The sequence below is a fragment of the Alnus glutinosa genome, chromosome 13, assembly GCF_958979055.1.
Source record: "Alnus glutinosa chromosome 13, dhAlnGlut1.1, whole genome shotgun sequence".
Classification (NCBI taxonomy): domain Eukaryota; kingdom Viridiplantae; phylum Streptophyta; class Magnoliopsida; order Fagales; family Betulaceae; genus Alnus; species Alnus glutinosa.
In genome coordinates this window covers 3,848,724-3,871,760 of record NC_084898.1, presented here as the reverse complement: position 1 = coordinate 3,871,760, position 23,037 = coordinate 3,848,724, and the positions used below count along the sequence as shown (strand labels likewise).

The window sequence follows — 23,037 nt, the reverse complement described above, 5'->3', positions numbered from 1 at the left end:
TTGATTTTAATATTTTTAAGTAATTGACCCTAATGTCGTCGTTGATAATAATGTATCAGCATCGACATGTAAGCATCAACGCTGATAATAGGGCATCAGTGTCAACCACATAGTTGACGATTATATGATTTTTTTTATTTTTTTTTTAAAGTCATCAGCAACAAGCCTAATGTCGCAACTAATAACCATGTATCAACGTTGACTCTTGCTTGTCGACGCTCATATTATTTTATTTTATTATTTTTATCAATAAGCAAGTTATCAGTGACGATAAGAATGTCATCCCTGATAACCATGTATTAGAGTCGACTTTTTTGTGTTGACGTTGATAATAGGGCATCATGGTTGACTTTGGAGTCGACATTGATATCATTTTATTTTTAAGTAAGAAATCAGCGAAGACAACAATGTCAACTCTTTTGTCGACGTTGATTTTATTTTATTATTTTCATTTTTAAGTAAGTCATCAGCGACGAAACTAAGGTTGATTCTTGGTTGTTGACGCTTATAATAAAGGAGCAGTGTCGACTCCCTTGTCAACGTTGATGGGCTAGTTTGGCAAACTATTTTCATTCTCCTTCTATATCTTTTCACTTCTTTTAAAAATATCAAATAAAAAACATTCTAACTTTTTTACACTTTTTATACCACATCAATAATTTTTTATTATTATTAAAATAAAAAAAATTCACTACAAAACAAAACTTTTTCATTTTTCTATAAAACATTCTCAAATTTTATATCACATCAATCATTTTTTACTATACAATACACAAATATTTCTCAACTCAATTACTTACTAAACAAGCCCGATATCATTTATTTTATTAATTTTAAGTTAGTTATCAACAACAACATTATAACCATGCATCAGCGTGGACTTTTGCTTGTAGACGCTGATAATGTGGCACCTGCATCGACATTGATAGTCTAAATATTAGCGAGTTTTAATTTTAATTTAGATATAACATTAGCAACGGCATTGGTGTTGTTGTTGCTATCGTTGTGAATGGGAACATCTCACTGCTGATAGCTTCCCTCTATTATGCGTGTAGGAGAAAAAAAATTATATCCAAGTTATTAGCGATGACATATTAGCAACGACATTTAATATTTCTAACATTAGCAACCACTATGAATGATGAACCAAGCGTCATCGCTTATAAGCGATGACTCTTAGAAGTTGTTGCTGATAATGATCACTTATCAACAATGACTTGTGAGTCACCACTAAAAATTTTGTTGTTAATGACGATATTTCTTGTAGTGTTTGAGTTTGTTCGAAAAATATATGAACCAAGCTTTAACAAATTATTTAGCTATGTGATAAGCTTGAGTTAAACTTGTGTTTGAAATAAAATGAAATTAATTGAGCTTAAGCATTCCATACTCTGCTCGAATACAGTCTTACTGTGTAGCATACAAAACACGAAAGTTAAAACTCAAAATACAGGGAAAAAAAATTGTACAATATTAACAAAATTGTAGAAACAAAAACCTTGGTAGGTATTACCTAGAATACCTTTAACTTACTTTAAGGTTTAGGTTATACTTATATTGGTTGGGTTCAGTTCGGTGTTAGATTTCTTGTGTAAAACTTGGAGAAAAAGGCAGCAAAAGTAATGTTAAATCAATACATTTTTAAAAAAATTATAGCTTTAAAAAAAATTAAAACAAGTCAAAAACACTAAAAATCAGCATAAATTATTTTCAAAATTATTTACAATATATCATAATAGAGACCCAAAGAAAGCCTAATAGATTAAAATAAACTTAAAAGACTCATTACCTAAGATGCAAATGACGAATAACAACCACACGACACAACTGCATATATGTAAAAATGATATTCGTATTTTACGAATACATTTGATATCGTAAATATCCTACCCGCATTCGTATATACAATACCCCTAACAAGAAGCGCGATCCAACTCTTTGGATATGTCAAGTGCAAAACTGTAGATTTTAGTGATATTTTCAGGATCCTGTGTAAGAATAAGTGAGAAAAGATACGACTTCAGACTTTGTTAAGACTAATAGGGTTAATTAAAGAAAGAGGAGTACCTGAAATATGTTAAGATTGTCGGCACTATGCGATTCATATTTCTTTTATTATTAAATAACTTCTTCTTCTTCCTCTTCATTCATTTTTTTTTTTTTTTTTTTTTTTATTTTTTCATTTTATACACGCAAAAATTTTAAAATTTCCTTTTACTTTATATTATTATAGTTTTCGATATGACTTTGATAACTCACTCTTTTTTTGTGGTCTCATCGTTCGATGGCTACAAGACAAATTACAAATTGAAGAGAATACGCTAGGGTTGGCCAATATTCCTCCCTTCCATGCTTAAGTCGGTACGTATTTGAGAGTGTATTAAGCGCAAGCGTATAAAATCGTCTTTCATACACGAGGGTCTAGCATATTTAGAGGCCAGATGTTAATTACCTTTTTAACATAAGGGTTTTGTCTCTTTCTCTTCCCTTGTCCTAAGAGTGCCGCTAAGTTATGATGCGTTTGGGTATTGAATATTTCAAATATGAATAATATTTTGAATCTGTTTGTGAATTTCGAAGTAATGAAAATGTGTTTGGATGTTGAATAAAATTCAAATTCTTTTTGAATATGTGTTTGGGTGTTGAATTTTTGAAATTGGAAAAAATATTTTTAATGATAAAAAGTGATTAGAAATAATTGGATTATATGAAAAGTTGTGTATAATGATTGGTATTATGAAAATAAGTGTTAAATTTTTGAGATTGAAAAAAAAAATTGATAAAAAAAAAAATTGATTTTCTTCTCAAGCACACAAGGAAGATCGGTGCCCCGAACCGCCCACCCAAACCACCCCGCACCACCACCCCATAACACAAACCGCCCACCCGAACCACCCGGCACCACCAACCCGGAACACGCCAGCACCGCCACCTCCAAGACAGTCATAGCCGAGCATCCATTTCCGCAGGCCATGGACGGGCGGCGACTGAGCTTGGGAAAGATCCGGCAGGAACCCACGCAGACCGGCGTGGGTTTGAGAGATCCAGCCGGAAACCTAGATCCGAACGGAAAACCACGCAGTCCAGATCCCGAACTACCCAGATCTGTCCATGCGTCTTGATCCAAACCCAGATCCGACTAGAAAACCCTCTAGATCCAGCCGAGTGTACCGACCCGTTATCCCAATCTCGCTGGCCTTCCAAATCCTGTCGTCCCGATCTTCTTCGTCGGCCGGAGAGAGAGAGAGAGAGAGAGAGAGTTTTTAAAAGAAGAAAACAAAAAAAGAAAAAAAGAAAAAAACGGCGGATTTGATAATAGCAATCAATGCTATGAGTTTGAAAAGCAAGTCCCACCATATCATCATTTCACTTCAAAATTCAAATTATATTCAAGCATCATTCGAGTTTTATTCGGGGGTTGATTCCGGGTTTTTGAAAAAAAAACCCAACACGAATGTTGAATAACATTTGAAACAACAATCTTTTAGCCCGGCATCACCCACCTTCTATACCGGAATTCTCTCCTCGATAATCTCAATGGAAAATTCACAATATCAATCATTCTCTCATCATTTTCCATCAAAATTATTTACCAAAAAGACTTCCAATATACAGAAAATAGCTGCCGCGCGTGTCTATGTTTACGGCTAGCACTGATCTGCGGCTAATTTTTTCACTGTATCTAGACACCAAATATGACTTTTGTCTTTCTCATTCGACCCACCATCTTTTCTTTTTTTCTTTTTTTTTTATAAGGACCCACCATCTTAATCGACAAGACAGGACGGTGCATTAACCGGACTGTTAGTCCGGATGTCTTTTGCTAGACACTTGTTGATTTGTACCCCTCAAGTCAGGCCAACATCTTTTTGGCAAATGTTTTTGAGAAGACAAATAAGGAGAAAATAAATAAAAAAAAAAATTTGTTGATGTGATATAAAGGTATGCTTGTTCACGGTTTCATAAATTTTGAAGAGTAAGATGACAAATTTAAATGAGATTATTATTTTTTTAATATTTAAATATTACTTAAATTAAATTTATTTTAATATTTATATTATGTTTTATTTTTTATTTAATATGTTAATTAGAGCACTTTCTTTTATTTGTAAAATAAATTTTATTTTATTTTTTATTTTTATTTTTATATATAATTTATTAGATATAGAATGACTTATTAATTGATTTAAAGGTATAAAATAATAAGATTTTTTTTAAAAAAATAAAAATAAAAAGATAAATAAATTATATAAAGATTGATTTTGTAATAAAATATAATGCAAAAAAAATTGTAGGGTATTGAAGACTCATCGAGGGTGTAATTCTATCTATTATGCACAACGCAAATAATAAGAATTTATACACTTTGATGACTTTTTATATTTTTCTAAACATTTAATTTAAATAAACGTTGGAGAAAAAATTATGCATGTTGGACTAATTTCATGAATGTAAAAATAGGGCGTTTAAAAACAGTAAATAAGTAGGACTTTTCCAATAATTTATGGATTTTTTTTTTAATGTAAATAATGAGACTTTCAATTTATAATTATTTTTAGGAATAATTGCACCGTTGGTCCCTGTAGTATACCATAATTATTTTTCACTCCTTATGGTTTCAAAAGTTCATGGGAGGTCTTCGTGGTATGCAATAATTACAAATCGATCCCTGGCGTCAAATTCTGTTAAAATTTTTAACAGATTCTATCAAATGCCACGTCGGCGACACGTGTCGCCAATAAGATGGCGGCACGTGTCCATCTTAATAAAAAAATAAAAATTTATTAAAAAATAAATAAAAATACTTATTTTTTTTAAAAAAAAAATTCAAAAAAAAGAAAGCTCAAAGGGGTGGCCGTGCGCCACCCCCAATGGCCGTGCGCCACCCCCAGTGGCCTGGGGTGGCCATCGGGCCACCCCTAAAGGGATGGCCCAGCCACCTGTTTGAGCTTTCTTCTCTTTTTTTTTTCTTTTTTTTTTCTTTTTTTCTTTTTTTGAATTTTATTTTATCTTTTAAAAAATAAGTATTTTTATTTATTTTTTAATAAATTTATATTTTTTTATTACAATGGACATGTGTCGCCATCTTATTGGCGACACGTGTCGCTGACGTGGCATTTAACGGAATCTTTTAAAATTTGACGCCAGGGATCGATTTGTAATTATTGCATACCACGAGGACCTCCCATGAACTTTTTAAACCATAGGGAGTAAAAAATAATTATGACATACCACATAGACCAACGGTGCAATTATCCCTTATTTTTACCATGATTGATGCCTAAAGTCAAAACTATTTATTAAATTTGTACATATTAGAGTCTTAAAATTTGTTTTAAAAATAACTTTTATTGTACAATTATTAAGTAGGGGCCTTAATTAAAAATTATTTTATTAACTTTTTACTAGATTGGAGCTTTATAATATTTTTTTGAGCCTTCATTTTTTTTTTAAGAATATATATAATTTATTTTATAATTATTAATTGGGGGCCTTATTCAATTGAGAGCCTTAAGCGACCACTTAAGGTTTGAGCTGCCCATGTGTTTATATGATATTAATTTGAAGGAGTTTTAAATTTTTTGCGAGTAGAAAGTGAAAAAAGTCTTTTGTTAATATAAAAAAAATAAGTTTAACCTTTTGAAATAGAAAGAAAAAGAACAAAGAAAAAAGAAAAGGAGAATGGATTGCCAAATGAGTGTTTAATTATTCGTTAAATGATTAAATTTACCCTTTCTTATACATTTAAGTTTTTGGGACAAGTAGTGATTTAACATGGTATCAGAGTTCACATATAATGGGGAGTGCAAAAATATTGATTAAATTATTAAGTTACCTCTTCCTATTAGCTTAATTTTTGTTTGGAGAAGTTGTAATTGAATGTGGTATTAAAGTAGAGGTTCTGAGTACGAACTCTATTACTTTTGAGACAAATTGTGATTTAACAATGAGCTCAGCTCACTACTCTGCAATGACGCCTATGGAATTCTGCTCGAGTAATGTTATGTTATAAGGAGAATTAGAATCTTCTTTATATCCTCTCAAATGTCATATAATTTTAAAATTATCATTGGATTAAACTCTAATAATGATTATATCAAACTTTAATACGAATATCCGTCGGTTGCCAAGATTAGGGATAAATGTAGTCGATAAGTGTCGGCTATACAAAATGCCCGACCATATCCAAATAGTCTCCAAATCAGATTTCTCGGGACTACAATGAGATGATTGAGATGAAATATGCAGGGATTCTTATCCCGATATTATAGCAAAGAATTATGATAAAAATCTTAACTGTAATTCTCGGAAGTTGCTAGAAGGTCTCAATTCTGAATCCTCTAGTAGGGATAACTTCTTATCTCTCACAATATGGGATAGAAACTTGAATTCAACGAGGGAATAGTCCAATCCCAATAGGATTCTCCTGGCCTACTGATAACTCCTAATCCCATTCTGTGTGAGATTAGACTCCTAGTTGAATTCTAATCACTCTCTATACATCAAAACTATATGCTTATAAATATGCCACTACACCATGTATCAAATTTACTTGAATTTTTCTGTGCTCTCATATTTCATATATTTTTATCTATAAGAATATGACTTAGGCATTAGAGTGAGATACTATACCAACACATCACAACATTTAAAAGCAGTATCATCGTGGATTTGTCCTGTTAATGGATGGTCCAATAATTTTATACTCATATTGGGGAATTAGCAGTAGTGAACAAAAATTATGATTTTTTTTTTGGTAGGATTAGTATTCTTATTCTGTCCGCCAAAACTTCAGGTCACATCAACTTTAGTAAATGGAATATGGATATAAATTATATTAATGTCCTGTATATAACATTTCTATTAATTTGAATATGATGATAAACGTCTGTTTTAAGATCTATAGCTAATTAACTTTATAACTTGAAAGTTTAGAACAGTACTACTGTGCTTTAATAAAATACCAATTTGGATGATTTGACACATTATTTTAAATGTATAGAGAATAAATCTTAATTGTTAATTAATGTTTATTTCTACTAATATAAGGTAAACTTTACTATTTTGAGGTGACGACACATGCATGGTTAATTAGTTTGACTATAGAATGAATTTTCAAGTTAAGCCGGCTGCTTTGCTTAATCTGGCTAAATCTTAGATTTATTTTAAAAAGAATGGGCAAAAAAATTAGCTCTGTAAATGTATATATCTTTATGGTCCTTAATAAAAATTGAAAAAATACTTTGTTTATTATTGCTTTTACTATGATATTTTTAAAATTTACATGGTAATTCATATTTTAGTAACGGACAAGGATAAGTGTCGCATGAAACTTTATAATAAAAGCTGCCTATAAAAGCTACAAGTCCATTTACCTCCCATTAATATATACTTGATTAATCATCAGCCAAAATGAATATTAACATATAGAGAGAGTTGCAAACATGCATGGTTCACTAAAAATGAAAATCGTAGTAGTACTGCAAACATGAGTTTATTACTAATATGACTTCTTCACACGTGTACGTATGTGTGCTCACAAAGCCTTTTAACCTTTTATTACATCACATATTATTATATGTTTCCTTCCTCGATCTTGAAGTACTACTTCAAGGGCAGAAGACAATCTTGTAGTTAGTCCCTCAAGGCCACGTGAATGTGCTTGTTGGGTCATCCTGTGGGTAACCATAAGCACCGGGGCATTGATCCTTGAAAATTTAGAAAATTTTGTAGGTCTACAGCTTTTAGAATTACAGCAATATTCGTTGGTCTTAAAGATAGTACAGGGATTATTATAGCGGCCAAGAGCCCTCAACTCATTGGGGGCACTGCCCATTGATATCACCAGTACATCTTCTACCATTGGTGCACTAATTAGTCGTGGGGCTAAATTCTATGGCAACATTAAACCTGTCAACAAGAGAGATATCAAAGAAGTCCAAGTTGCTAAATTGGTTTAGTGTGTATTCGGCAAGGGTACGTTTGGGGGTACACCACAGGCTTGGCATTGGAGGAGCCCACCACAGTCACCTGTCTAGCAAGTGCCATGGCCGGAAACATTGAAATTGCACCTTGTTCGAGGCCAAATGCGAGTCCCTTTAGTGCCAACATTAACATCAAGGCCCCATGTTTCACCTTGATAGGGTTGCTTGCCGCCACCGGGCATAGCCTGGGCCCAAACTATGAAGGGGCAATTGTTTGTTATGTCCAATCTAGCTGCATGGGCTAGACCGAAGCAGAGAGCGATGAAAAGGGAGAAGAAAATGAATAGGTTTTTGGAGAGACTCATTTTGTGAAGGGAGAGAAACTGTGTAAGCTTTTGTGGTTTGTGAGGGAGATGCGTAGGGGTTTACATAGGGTAAGAAAGGACATCTCGTGTTCTGATATTTATTTGGTTTGAGGTTTGAATCAAGTTTAACAAACAATATCTGCGTAAAATAATTCTACGTACATTTCTACCTGACCTTTGAGAACGGCGTGTTTGGTCCCTAGTTAACACTTCCAGAACAAGTTTCACCTAAATTTTTTAACAAAGTTTTCATTAAACTTGGGGTTTTCAATCCAACTAATTTATTAAATTGATATTTGTTTTAGAGCATGTGATTGTTATTTGTTACATACATTTCTTAAAATACATGTAAAAGTCATATGTTTTATTAAAAATGCATTTGAGAATCAACCACGTTAAAAAGATTGTAAATTCAAGTGTAGGCTATCGCAAGTAATAAGTTGTAGGTGAGACCAATGTCAATGCACAAGAAATTATAGATTAGACACTATTGTCAGAATTTCATGCTTTAAGGATAGATATCAATTCAATAAACTTGAATAAATAAATAAAAAAAAATAACAAAACACATTCACACACAAGAATAACAAAATTTACACGATTCCTTCAATGTAAGGCACGTTTACTGGTGGAGTCGAAGGTTATCATGCTACTAGAACATAAATTTAACCGGTTTCTGTGGCTTGGTTCCAATCGGAGTAGAGCAAGAGCAAAAGTTTGATGGGAAAGAGTTTGTGTCCCAAAAAAAAAAATGAAGTACGTGGTTTGGGATTGTAAAGGGTGGCTGATTGGAATCTTGCTGCAATGTTAAGGTATATTTGGAACATCTTTGCTAGAGCAGGCTCATTGTGGGTTGCATGGGTAAAGGAATATTTGTTGAAAGGCAAGAATTTGTGGCAATTGAAATACCTCAAAGTTGTTCTTGGTGTTGGAGGATGGAAGTACCTAGTACGTAATTTTCTTCGGTATGGTTGGTGGCATCCGGATGGGCCGGGGTATTAATTGATACATAAGGGTTTCAGGTAGTTTATGATTCAGGAAGTGCAATGGGGAAGAAGCTGATTTCGGTGTTGAGAAACAACGAATGGTGTACGTTGGCCTCCTGCGCGCTCGTTCTGAGGATTTTGTGCAAATCCATAATAAGCTCACTGATGTGAATATAGGGTGTGAGGATACTCCTATTTGCAATTGTGCAAAGAATGAGAAACACACATGTTCTTAAACTTTGGAGGCAATTCGAAATAGGCTCCATGTTGTCCCCTGGTGGAAGCTGGTGCGGTTGACTTTGGCAATCCTTCGCCATTCATTCATCTTATGGTTGGTTGCTCGTGATGCTTAATTTATCGATCTACTGGTGACAATCTTCTCACATGGGGGTTTGAGGGGAATTTCTTGTGCTTATTTTGCAGAGGATGTATTGAAAGTAGATCACATTTATTCTTTACTTGTAGTTTAATTCAGTTGACATATATGGAAGGATGTAATGAGAAGTAATTTGGTGAGGGATTGTCGAAAATACAGCTCACATCAATAATGACAAGTATCTTAATTAATGAAGACAATAAAAAATCATTCATAGTTGAAGATAATAATAATTAAACAGGTGAATAGTACAATACATTGAATACAAAACGTTAGAAGATGTATAATAAAATAGGAAGTGAATAGTTGTAACATTCATAATTATAGTACGTAGAAGTTGTATAGTTGTATTGTAGTTATAAACATCAAACCAATGATCCCAAAAGATTAATTGGAAGAAATATGTAGTTCTCAAATCTTACATAAATCCTCCTATAGATTGGGTTGAGGGTTTGAAGACAAACGGGGCCCCTGGGATTAGGAGCAGTGGTGTACCATTTATGGAAGCATCCAAATGGCTTGAAGCATGGAAATACTCGCAGCTCGGAGGAGAAAATCTTACAAAGAATTAGATGGGAAATTCGTACAAGAATAATAGAAAAAGGTGGTTTCAAGATGATTGAAGAGAATTAATTCTTTGCAGCAACTGGAGCTTGCCGATGAAGATTCTGGGAGTCAGGAGTTGAGTTTTCTTCTTGTCTTCAGAAAATGGGTGTTTGGTTATAGAGTTGCAGGTTATAGGGTGTGGTAAAGGTTGGCTGTTTTGCGTTGTAAAAAAAAAATAAATAAATAAAAAAACGTCATTCAAAACCTAAAATCACTACAAAAAAATGGGATTTCTGGACGGTTTTAAGCCGTCCAGAAATCGGGAAAAAAACCGTCTGGAAAAAGGGTCGGTAATATAATTTGCGGACGGTTTCAGTAAAACCGTCCGCAATTGCGGACGGTTCTTTGTGAACCGTCCATAAGCTTTTATGGACGGTTTGGGCCCAAACCGTCCGTAATTTACAGACGGTTTGAGCCCAAACCGTCTGGGATTGATTATTTTGAATACCCGAATAATTCTGGACGGTTTGGGCCCAAACCGTCCAGAATTATTATTATTTTTTAAAAAATATATAATTAAAATCCAAAAAAAAACCCTAATACAACATTTCCAATCCATTTCCAAAATCCCAAATTCAAATCTAAATTCAAATCCAAATTCAAATCCAAATCCAAATCTATTTCCAAATTCAAACTACTCACAACGTAACAATAGTCCAATAGCTTACATATTTAAAAAATTCATGCATATATACCTATTACAGAATTCAAATATAAATACATAATTAAAAATCCAAAAATATTAAAACAAGTTGTTTCCATGCACAATTATAATCATCAATGCATGCAAGCCGGCCCAGAGGAGAATTAATCCGATTTACGACCTTGTGTGCATTGCTTGCTTCAACCATCTTGTTCATTTATGCTTCTAGTGTTTGCTGCAATAGGTATACAAATCTCAAATTGTTAGGTAAAAATCATCTTAATGAAGTTATGATTAACATGTTTTTAGGTGAAAACTATACACAAGTAATGATTATAAAATAACTGCCTAGATACGTACTCATACAAGCAAACTTCATTTTTTATTTTTCGCTTCAAATGATAGAATAGATCCTTAAACTAGTAGTAGCATTAGGAATTAAGTAGCTAACTTTTAACTGTCAATATCACACTGCTAAGCTAATGATAGAATAGAGAAAATAATGACGGTATTTTGCACTACAGAGCCATTTCAGCACCTACACTACCAAAGAGTAGCAAGTTCTACAGAAGATCATTGATAAGCAGCTAAAATTGTAGCTAATAGAAAATACGAGTTGACGATGTTTTCCCCCAATAACTAAAAAGACATGTTCACGAGAATTCCAAGATTCAACCTAAGCATATAATAGTTAACATTCCTCTTAACTATTAGCATTCCTCTTCAAGCATAAATTATTCTAGTGAAATTTGAAATAAAAATAAAACAATCCCAATGAACAGTAAGATGGGACAATTAATGACTGATTAATCAAAAGTTAAGTGTAAACCAAAACATCACCTTCTTCGTTGTTTCCCATTGATGATTGTTTCTCTGTCATAATCAAGGCTACCATACGTTTGACAGTTGCAAGCTCTTCCTGTTGCGCTTCGTACAAAGTCTTCAAACGTTCCATCTCAGTAGCCATTTCTTGTTCTTTGGGAGTAGGCGCACTAGAGATCGATCCTTGTCCGGAGGTATAAGAGGTGGATTTACCGGGAGTCGGCCCTAGCCCTAGCCCTACCCGGCGTACACGACCGGAATGTTCTTGTCCTAGCACTTGTGCACACGCATCGTTATGCGACCAATAGACTGACCCCTGTGAACACACTCGTTCTGCAGGCGACTGATTTTCGATAATTTCTCTCATCTTCTGCTGCACAAAACATCCAAGGGTGAGAACTTGAACCTAGAACTAATATGTTGTATTTACCACTTACGATAGTTTCTCTAGCCGCTGCATTCACAGGGTTCCCATCTTTCTTGGTGTGCGAGACAATGAACATATCATCTCGGTTCGATGTTTCTCCTATGTCTCCCTCCTACAATATCATTAACATTATCAGTTATAAGCTTATTATATTACCGCAATACGTACAAGCCGTGAACGTTTATCTATTAGACGTACCATTTCTCGTGCAACCTATGCGATGCTCTTCGATCCCAAAGTGTGAAGAAGTGCGTTTTGGGCACGTCTTATCTTGGAATAGGCTCAAAATAAAATTTTTGCTACACAAAAAATGATATCCCATATCTTAATTAATTGGAAATGTAAGACTACAAAACTATAAATAAGAAGTTATTGACATGGCAATAGAAATTTTCATACCGTTAGGGTGCGCCACATATCTTCCTTCCCTTCTAATGATAATGTCCTCCAGTTACCATGCAGCCGTACGAATTTACCACTTCTTATGATCTTCCCACAAATTCTTCTAAATTTCTCAACCCCCGGGCCGGTTGGTTGGTAGGATAGGTTGAATTCGATCACCACCTTTTCCCCATCAGGTATGTGCCATATGTCCTTAGGACTACCAACAGTCCTAAATTCTTTCTACCCTGCTCATCTGCAACTCATAAAAAAAATGTTAGTCACACTTGATTATTACTATAATAGTAAAAGATTACCAAAGTGATTGACTACCATCAAATATAAAAAAAATTCATACCTATTGTGTAAACTTTCCCATCCCGTAATATACGAGGCACCCGAGTAGTACCACTATGTTGTGAAGTCTCGGGTACTGATTGTGCTGATAATCCAAACTCCATATTAGGTGCTACACATTGTTCAGAATCTACAACCCCTTGTGTCTCGTTAGGGTCTTGTGTCGTTTCGTCTGACCCTATAACCGGTTGGTCATGTACTATATGCTGAGAATGTACGCCCCCTTGTGTCTCGTTAGGGTCCTGTGTCTTATCGTCTGACCCTACAACCGGTCGCTCATGTAGTACATACTGACAATCTACGCCCCCTTGTGTCTTATTAGGGTCTTGTGTCGTATCATCCGACCCTACAACCGGTCGCTCAATCGGTGTGCGGTCTATAAGCGTCCAATAATCCTTTCCTGGTTGCAGCATTCTTTGTTTAGGGGTCATGTCTACCTACAAACACATGAAAATTGGTCACATTTAATAGTAAATAAAAGATACAATATTTTTGCAACAGAAACGACATGCTTAGAAAATAAAAGTGAGACGACTATAAGTCATTCTAGACACCATATATTTGAATTCTATATCATAGTTTAACCATATTCATACATACAATTATTATGTTGCTTGGGTGGCCGGTACATTAGTACGTGCACAATCAATGTCATCAAAACCAACGTCTCCAATTACGTTGACGTTGAACGGCTCGTGCTCATGATAACTGTCAGTCTCAACATAATCATCACTTTCACCACTGCCAACATCATACACATTTCTAGGTTTTGTCCTTACAGCAACAGTCCAATTTGGATTTTTAGGATCCTCGACATAATACACCTGCGATACTTGATTTGGTAGTATGAACGGATTATCGGTTAGTCGCGCACCCGTGTGTATTAGGTTCTTGAAATTGACAAGATCGAATCCATATTCGTCTTTTTTGTATCCCTTATTCGGTTGAATGTCGGCTCAATCGCACTTGAAAAGCACATACCGCATCAAGTCGTAGTATGTAACCTCGATTATTCGAGTTAGCTTACCATAGTAGGTGAGACCATCTTCAGTGGTGACACACACTCCACTGTTTTGACTTTATTTTTCTTCGTCGACATCAAGGTGCGGAATAACACGCCATTAACCACATACCGCTTATATTCTACAGCATCAAACATTGGGCCTTTAGCATGACTTACAAGTTTTTCTCCCAATGTCATTCTATCCGCCTTGACCAATTTATCAACCTGTGATTTAGACACATTGTTTAAAAATCCAGGTTTCATGATGCTTTTATAGGCAAATAATTATTCAAACCAACAATTCTCTTACGTATGACTTGTACTAGCTACAGAATTGGTCCCTCTGTTGCTTCTCCAACTGTTGATGCGAGATACGTTCCCGGTTGTTTGGTTCCATTAGCGATTCCATGTGCATCCTATACGTCAACAAAAGATGTATAAGTTACTTTTCATTGTATTTAGAGGCATATAATACGTATTTACTAATGTCACTCACGTGCAAAATTGAAGGAAATCGTCAGAGTTGAATAAAATATATCGGTGTGCTTGCTCAAACGTGATATTATCAAGTTTTATCTAATTGGTCACCCCTCTCGATTCCTCTGGGTGTCTTGGGGCCTTAAATTGGACCGTTGGCGCGTTCACTAAATATCGCAAGCAAAATGTCAACAATTCATCTGCAATGTAACCCTCTGCAATAGACCCTTTGGGCGCGGCCTTATTACAAACGGTACGTTTATATCTACCAAGGCACCTACATTAAAGCCAGACCATGAGACCATCACATAAGACATATATATTGTAATAGGTCATTCGGTTGAACAAATGTCAAGTTAACAGAATTTTAACATTACCTCTCAACGGGATACATCCACTTGTAGTGTACCGGTCCGTCCAGTTTGCATTCACCTACTAAATGTATGATTATATGCACCATGGATGTAAAAAAATCCGGAGGGAATATTCGTTCCAACTTGCACAAGATTATGGGTATTTGATTCTCTAGACGATTCAGATCTTCCACCCTCAATGTTTTTGAACAAATATCCCTAAAGAACCCACATAGCTCAATTAAAGGCCTCACAACATCATCCGGCAAGGTTCCTCGAAGTGCAATTGGCATGAGTTGTTGCATGATTATGTGATTGTCATGACTCTTCAAACCCCCAACAGTACATTTCTTGAGCTTGACACAACGTGACATATTTGAAGAATATCCATCGGGCACTCTAACATCATGGAACACTTGCAGGAAGTCAGTCTTCTCTTTTTTCGTCATTGTGAAACAAGCTGCGGGCAAAAATATTTTGCCGTTTTCCGCGATAAATGGATGGAGTTTTGGTCTCAATTTCATCTTACGCAAGTCTTGACGTGCTTTGTGGTTGTCTTTGGTTTTACCGTTCATGTCCAATAGCGTGCCAAGTATGTTATCAACCACATTTTTCTCTGTGTGCATCACATCAATGTTATGGCGTAGTAATTGATATTTCCAATAAGGCAAATCGTATAATACACTTCGCCTCTTCCAATTTACTTCCCCAACCGGCAGCTTCTGTCCGGTCCTTGCCCGATTGACAACACACTCTAATTGTCTCATGATCTCATTGCCATCCGGCACTTTGGGAGGACCAACCATTTCCTGCGCACCGTTGAATCGTCTCTTGTTTCTTCTCCATGGATGATTCGGAGGCAACCATCGCCTATGTCCCATAAAGCAGAATTTTTTACCATAAGTTAGCCACGTTGATTGCGTTTCATGCCTACAACAAGGACATACTTTCTGGCCATGTGTACTCCAACCTGACAAATCACCGTATGCCGGAAAATCATTTATCGTCCACATCAAGGCCGAACGCATTGTGAAATATTTTTTTGATGTTACATCAAAAGTTTCTACCCCTACTTCCCATAGTTTTTTCAACTCACTTACAAGGGGCACTAGATACACATCTTTATTCTGTCCTGGTGCACTCGGACCAGGGATAATCAAGCTTAACATAAAATACGGTTGCTTCATGCACATCCAAGGAGGCAAATTGTAGGGTACTAACATTACCGACCAAGTATTGTGACTAGAGGACATGGTCCCAAAAGGATTGAAGCCATCTGACGCTAAACCAAGCCTCACATTTCGCGGGTCTGATGCGAATACTGGGTAACGTGAATCAAATGTCTTCCATGCTTCTCCATCGGCCGGATGCCTCAACACACCGTCTTTTGTACGGCCTTGAGCGTGCCACTTCATATGTGGAGATGTATGATGTGACATAAACAACCTCTGCAACCTTGGTATTAGAGGAAACCAACGCAACACTTTGACCGGCTTTTTTTTCGAACTTTTTGTCGACCCATCTTCATTAGTTAAGTCATCCTTCCACCTAGACTCATTGCAGAATGTACATTTTTCCAACTTTTCATTTTCCCTCCAAAACAACATACAACCTTTGTGACAAGCCGATATCTTCTCATACTCAAGGCCCAAATCCTTCAAGTATTTTTTTGCCTCGTATGTGTCTTTAGGCAAACTTGCATCTGGATGCATCAGCTCATTGATGAATTCGAGCAACACGGAAAATGATGTATTGCTCCAACCGCCCATACACTTAATACTATATAGACGCACAATAGCTCCCAATTTGCTATGTTTTGTATTTCCATGGAGTGGCGTATCGGCATCCTTTAGCAATTCTTCTAACTTATTCGGCACCCTGTTAGAGTCTTCAATTTCAACATCCACAGACTCGGATTCGGCTTCGGCGTCAACTCCCACTTGAGACCTACCGACTTCTACACAAACATCGTGCATCGTGAAAACGTCAGTAAGCATGTCTTGCATCCCACTAAACCCCCCATGTAGTGGAATGCTATCCACTTGAAGCGTCCTGGGAGCTTCATGTATTGTCTCGTTATGAACGGGAGGGACAAGTGATTCCCCATGCATTATCCACTCAGTGTAACCCTCAATAATCTCGGCACCTGACGTTAAATGGGCAAATACAACTTCACAGGACCATGATTTGCCCAACAAACACTTCTTACAGGGGCACACAATGACCTATTTTCTACTCTCATGTTCACGTGCAAATTTCACAAACGCCATAACCCCACGAATATACTCTCGCGAACTTCACGGCAACTTCATCCAACTCTTATCCATCTTTCTAACTACATCATGTGAAGAAGAAAAAGATATTGAAAACTGAAAAAACATAAGTTTTTTTTCCTGTGCAAAAGCTGCTAAAAGACATTTTTATGGTAACAAAAACATATATACCGCATAAGCTATATGGTAACAAAATATTTTTATGTTTCTGATAAAGGGTTAATCGTTCACGAAAGTTAGAAATATGAAAAGAGGAACAAATTATGTATATGTCAAGTTTAGCAGTCTTAAATCCATGTCAAAACAAGACCTAAACACCATGTGGATTCATTTATAACTTCAATAATGTGTCTAAGCAATTTTTTCTTTACATTTCTAAAATTTTCTCAACATTGCAATTTATTCTTGGTTGGAAGGTCGTTGCAATGTATTAGTACAAATATTATTATTGGATTGAATATTAATGTCAATAACATAGTAGTTGTCCAGTTCTGATTTAGATGAACATGGGCTGGAGTTATCTATAAAAGCACACAGTTGGGCCAAAATTTAGCCCAAAGAAAATAACTCCACCATTTCCCACCCAAAACAAGATGAAACTAAAAATTATGGAGCATCCACAACTTTTTTATTTTGCCATTCAATTTTAATTTTGAAACCACGACAAAGTGCAGATGTTGAGGTGAATTTTTGTACGGTCGGATTGAATGATAAGAACTTGTAAAATAAGAAAAAAGATCGTTGGTGTGACATCGGTTTGGGCCGGGGGTAGTGTTCAGTTGGAAGCCTCCGATAGTTAAGTCGGATTGATTTTTCTGATATATCTATCTAATAATTTTTATTTTTATCTGATAATTTTTTACAGCTCTTTAATTGACTGGGCCTTGGTTATTATTTCTGTATCAGCTGATTTTTTAGTTTAATTTCATTTGTAGAAGCAATAACTAATTAGCCACATTGACTTCAACTGTCTTAATTAACTTAGATTTCTATTTTGAGGCTCTTTAAGATACCCCTTTCTTCCTTTTCACTCTTGTTAAGGCCGATCAACCTTGTTACTTAAGAATTAATAAAGATTTGAACATGAGTAGTAAAATAAAATCAAAGTAATTTTAAATTCAAGCAACAAAATTTGATAGGTAAAACTAAACCCAGTTCAGTTTGCTGGTTGAGAAACACGAAGGAGAAGGGAAAAAAAAAACCAACCTTTAAATCGGGCGTCGGGAAAACAGAGGCTATGTTTGGCTCCCAGGATAGATGAGATGTTTGGGGGCGTCATCGGAGAAGAGGAGGAAGCTAGGCCGGCCGGGTTCGACTTCTAGAGGGAGGGGCCGGATGGGTCGAGCTGAGGTACAAGCTAGCCAAGCTAGCGAGAGAGAGCGCCGGAGGAGGGAGAGAGCGCCAGACTAACTGAGAGATAGCACCTGAGAAGGGAGAGAGCGTCGGCGGCCGGGTGTGAGAGACTCTGAGAGAGAGAGAGTGTCGAACTTTCTGGAGATCCAGGTTGTGAGCTAGGCTGGGGTTCCTTTTTTCTAATTTTAGATTATCTAGGGCTCGACGGTTTTGAGAAAACCGTCCGGAATTTCTAATTCCGGACGGTTATTTTTAAACTGTCTATAAATATTATAGACGGTTTAAAAAAACCGTCAATATATTTTTACAGACGGATTTAAAAAACCGTCTGTAATTTTATAATTACGGACGGTTTTAATAAAACCGTCCGTGTTTTTAAGGACGGTTTACTCAAACCGTTCGTATTTTTTTTTCCCGACGGTTTAACCAAAAAACGTCTATAAAAAAACCGTCAATAATTCCCTTTTTTTTTTTGTAGTGAAAAAGATGCCCAAATCTCACTCTAAAGTAAAATAATTTTTTTACACAAAATATATATTTTTCTTTTATTCTCTTCAAAGATATCAAATTTCGATGCCTTGAAAAAAAAAAAAAAACCCTCATACTTTACCGTAAAAATCAGACAGTGATGTAAAAAAAAAAAAAGAATTGTATGGGAATCTTAAAGAGACTCACTTTGGACCTAGTTGTGAGAGGGGGCTCTTGACAGAGCCGAGGTCCCTAGCTTGCAAGTAGGTTATTCGGACAGAAAGCTCCCTTTCACAGCTCTCTATAATTTTTCCTCCCCTTCTTTTTGGACAAAGGATAATTGGGCAGGGATCCAAATCCCTTAGCTTAGGGACGAGACTTTGGGCTAAAAGCATCTCCAACAATAATTGTTAAAGTACATATTGTAAAAGTACAATTTTTTATTTTAGTTAATTATTTTTTTTTTATATTATCTCCAACAGATTGTCTATTCTACTCTCTATTTGCGTTTAAATATTATTTTGTGTGGAAAAGTGTGAAAGAAACAGAGAGAGAATGAAAGAATCTCTTTTGCTATTCACACTAGAAGAAAAAAAAAATCTATTTTGCCTATTCTGCTAGAGACGAAAAGGGTTCATAATATTATTATGAACCATTTCCCTATTCTGTTGGAGATGCTCTAAAGCGCTACACTAGTTTTGGTGGTTTGTGATTGTGCTGTTATAAAGAAAACCTTATTGGTGCATCTTTTTTGTGCACACATGCATTTTATTTGTATATTTCTCAGCCATATTATTATTGAATTAGATTTAGGCTTCGTTTGTTTTGACGTAAAATATTTTCTGTAAAAAAATTTTCGTACTTTTCGGTATTTGATGTGACAAAAAATAATAGTCAAACAGAAAATATTTTCAGTTTAACCAAAAAATCTTCATTAGTTTTGCAAATGATTCTCATTTTTAAATTTCGTAAATAATTTTCTGATTTTGAGTTTTTCATTCTCAAAGCTCCAGACCACTGTTAGCCACCACCAAGCTACCCTCGAACTATTGCCAAGCCGCCCCCGGCCACCACCTAGTTATCCCCGGATCACCACCAAGCACCCCCGGCCACTACCAAGCCATCCTTAGACCACCACCGAGTCATCGTCGGACTACCACCCAGCCATCCCCAAACCACTACCGAGCCACCTCGATCACCACTAAGCAACCATTAGACCACCACCAGGCAATGCTGGACCACCATTGAGCCATCCCGAACCACCGATGAGCCTCCGCTAGACCACTGCTGTAACTCAAATTATTAAGTTATTTTTTTAATTACATTATATTAATATTTTAATGTTGTGAATAAAAATTAATTTTTATAGATTAATATGATTAAATGAAAAAAAGAAAAAGGAAAAGAAAAATTGTGATTTTCTGTATGCATCAAATGCTGGACAACATTTTCTTGAAAATAATTTTTAATAGAAAACATTTTACGCCGAAACAAACAAAGTCCGATTAATTAGATGAAACGTGTGTACCAAGGCACGAGTATATAACAAGATCATGACCGGGGTTGGTGAGTAGAGACCTGCAGGCTTCATTGGGGAGTTAACTATTTTCCATTGGCAATACACTATTTTTTTCCTTTCTTTTTTTTTTTTAAAAAAAAAAAAAAAAAAAAAATCAAACTCTTTTCTTCACTTTTCTCATACAAAAAATTCAAAATTCAAAACTCATTTCTCTTTTAATTACTATTCGAAAAAAAAAAATGTGAATGGTTTGCCAAGCACAGACACATTGGACACGTTTGGTGGTACTTTTTTAGTTTTAGAAAAAAAAAAAAAGTAAATACATTAACAAATAACTTAAAACACAAAATAAAAAAAAATCTTCTCTTTCATTTTTATTTTTATTTTTTTATATCACAACTGAAAAATAAAAAACCACTATTTAAAAGATAGGAAAAAGACTTATGCACAACGGCAACTATTATGCAGGTTTTTAAAGATATAAAGTGAAACTTACAGTGAGCCATGTACGATATTTATACAAGTGTTATGCACCAATAAGATATCTAAAAGATATTATAGTTAAATGCAGCCAGCACCTTTTCTTTAAAAACATGAGCCGCCATCTTGACAAGAGACAGGGTGGTCCGAGAAAAGGATATACTTCATCTGGATGGCTAGACTCCACTTGTTGATCGACTTGTACTGCTCCAAGTCAGGCCGACATCTTCTTTCGAATTTTCAACGATTCCCACCGAAATAGTTGGTCGATCTCTAAGGCATAATAATTAATGAAACATTTAACTGCTCATTCCTGAGACGACGTAAGTTCACTGTCAAAAGCCGCATAAATTTTATGTGTATTGTTTTTTCTCCCTTTTCAATGAATCGGATAAATCTCAGCTTAGAATATCTCCAGATTTCACGACTGGCAGCAGCGCTTCTCTTCGATTCATTCTGATTCACGCCCACAAGAGATCCTGCTTTCACTGCATGCATGATTAATGGGACATTAATAAAAATGAGATAACTTTAAAATTTATTATTCGATCAAAATTCAATAATGATCAATCACAAGTTCACTCAATAATAATTTAAAAAATTACATTATTATTGAAACAACTTCTAACATTACTTTTATATATATATTCACATCTTATCTTACTTATTCTTACACAGGATCCCGAAAATATCACTAAAGTCCCACCATGATGGGTACATGAAGGGTTCCCATATATATATATATATATATGAAAGATTACAAAAGAAAAAGAAAGAAAAAACCAGGGGATTCACATCTAGCTTCTTTTACTTATTCTTACACAGGATCCTGAAAATATCACTAAAATTTCACCATATATGATGGAGACTTGTTGCCGCACGCTAGTTTCGTCGTATATATCTTCAGTCTAGCTTGCACTTGACATATCCGTAGAGTTGGATCTGAAACTAAGTAGCTGATGAATCGGGTTGCAACGGAAACCACGCGCGCTTTTTGTACTCATTATGTGTTCTAAACGTATACAAAATAAATCTTATTTGTTGAAGTCTATTTCTACGTACTAATTAATATAAGGTAAACTCTGTTATTTTGACGGTACTCACACCTTTCTTCTAGGCTTGGCAATTTGAATTGCCGTGTCAACCTATTTGGTTGGTGTGTTAACCCATCGGGTTAGCGTGTCAACCCATTTAACTAATTTGGTAAAAAAATGTGTAATTATCGCGTCATAAATATGTTATATATAAACGGGTTGATGAGTCATAAACGTGTCATAAATAAGTTGGTGGGTCATAAACGGGTTGACGGGTCATAAACGGGTTATAGCCTAAACCTAAACTCTATATATTCCTGTCGTGTTCGTGTCAGATTCGCGGGTCGTGTCAGATTCGCGGGTCGTGTCAAAATTGCCAAACCTACTTTCTTCCTTTTTTTTTTTTTTTTTTTTTTTTTTTTTTCTTAATAACAACCAGGAAAAGGGGTAGGGTCTTTAATTACCGCTCTTGATTCTTATGAGAAATGCTAGAAATGCATCCCTCATCCCCCTTTGTCTCCCCATTTTCCTTAAAAAAATTGATTTTAAGGAAAATAAAACCAATTTTTTTATTATAAAGGGAGGAATATGTAGCATGGCTCAATTCTTATACAGAACATAAAAAGAAGAGTATTAGGAATGATTACATAACAATGATGGAAACTGCTTATAGCAGTACGTCCAAGAGAAAAAATAAATAAATAAAGAAAAAGTATATAGTGATAAAGTTTATTGAGCTTTACTCATCTACAAAATGCACTTTAAGGCAAGATATTTGATCAAGACTTATAATTTAAAGCCTACAATCTAGGTATACCTTGACAATGTGGGACTCTTAACACGCCCCCTCACGTGTGACATTATTATCCAAACACGGTACAACGGGAGGGCAGGCTCAACAATATTCAGTGGCGGAGTCAAGAATCTATCTTTGTAGGTGCAGAATTAAAATAATAAAATATAATGATAAATAATTTTTTTATATACTATATTTTTATTATAATATATAAAAGTATGGTAATTACAATTCAAAATATAAATAATAACATAATATATGTATTACAAAAAAATCTATCTATCAAACTTCATAAATATATGCCAAATTGATATATCAGTTAACATGTAGGCACTAATACCAAAAAAAAAAAAAAAAGGTACAAAATACAAAATAAACTTAAAAAAAAAAAAG

The 23,037-nt window shown here is 35.2% G+C and overlaps 1 pseudogene; it reads right to left on the bottom strand.

The window, feature by feature from the left end:
• Nucleotides 1–7,610: 7,610 nt before the first annotated feature.
• Nucleotides 7,611–8,290, bottom strand: LOC133854903 (thaumatin-like protein; annotated as a pseudogene).
• Nucleotides 8,291–23,037: the final 14,747 nt, after the last annotated feature.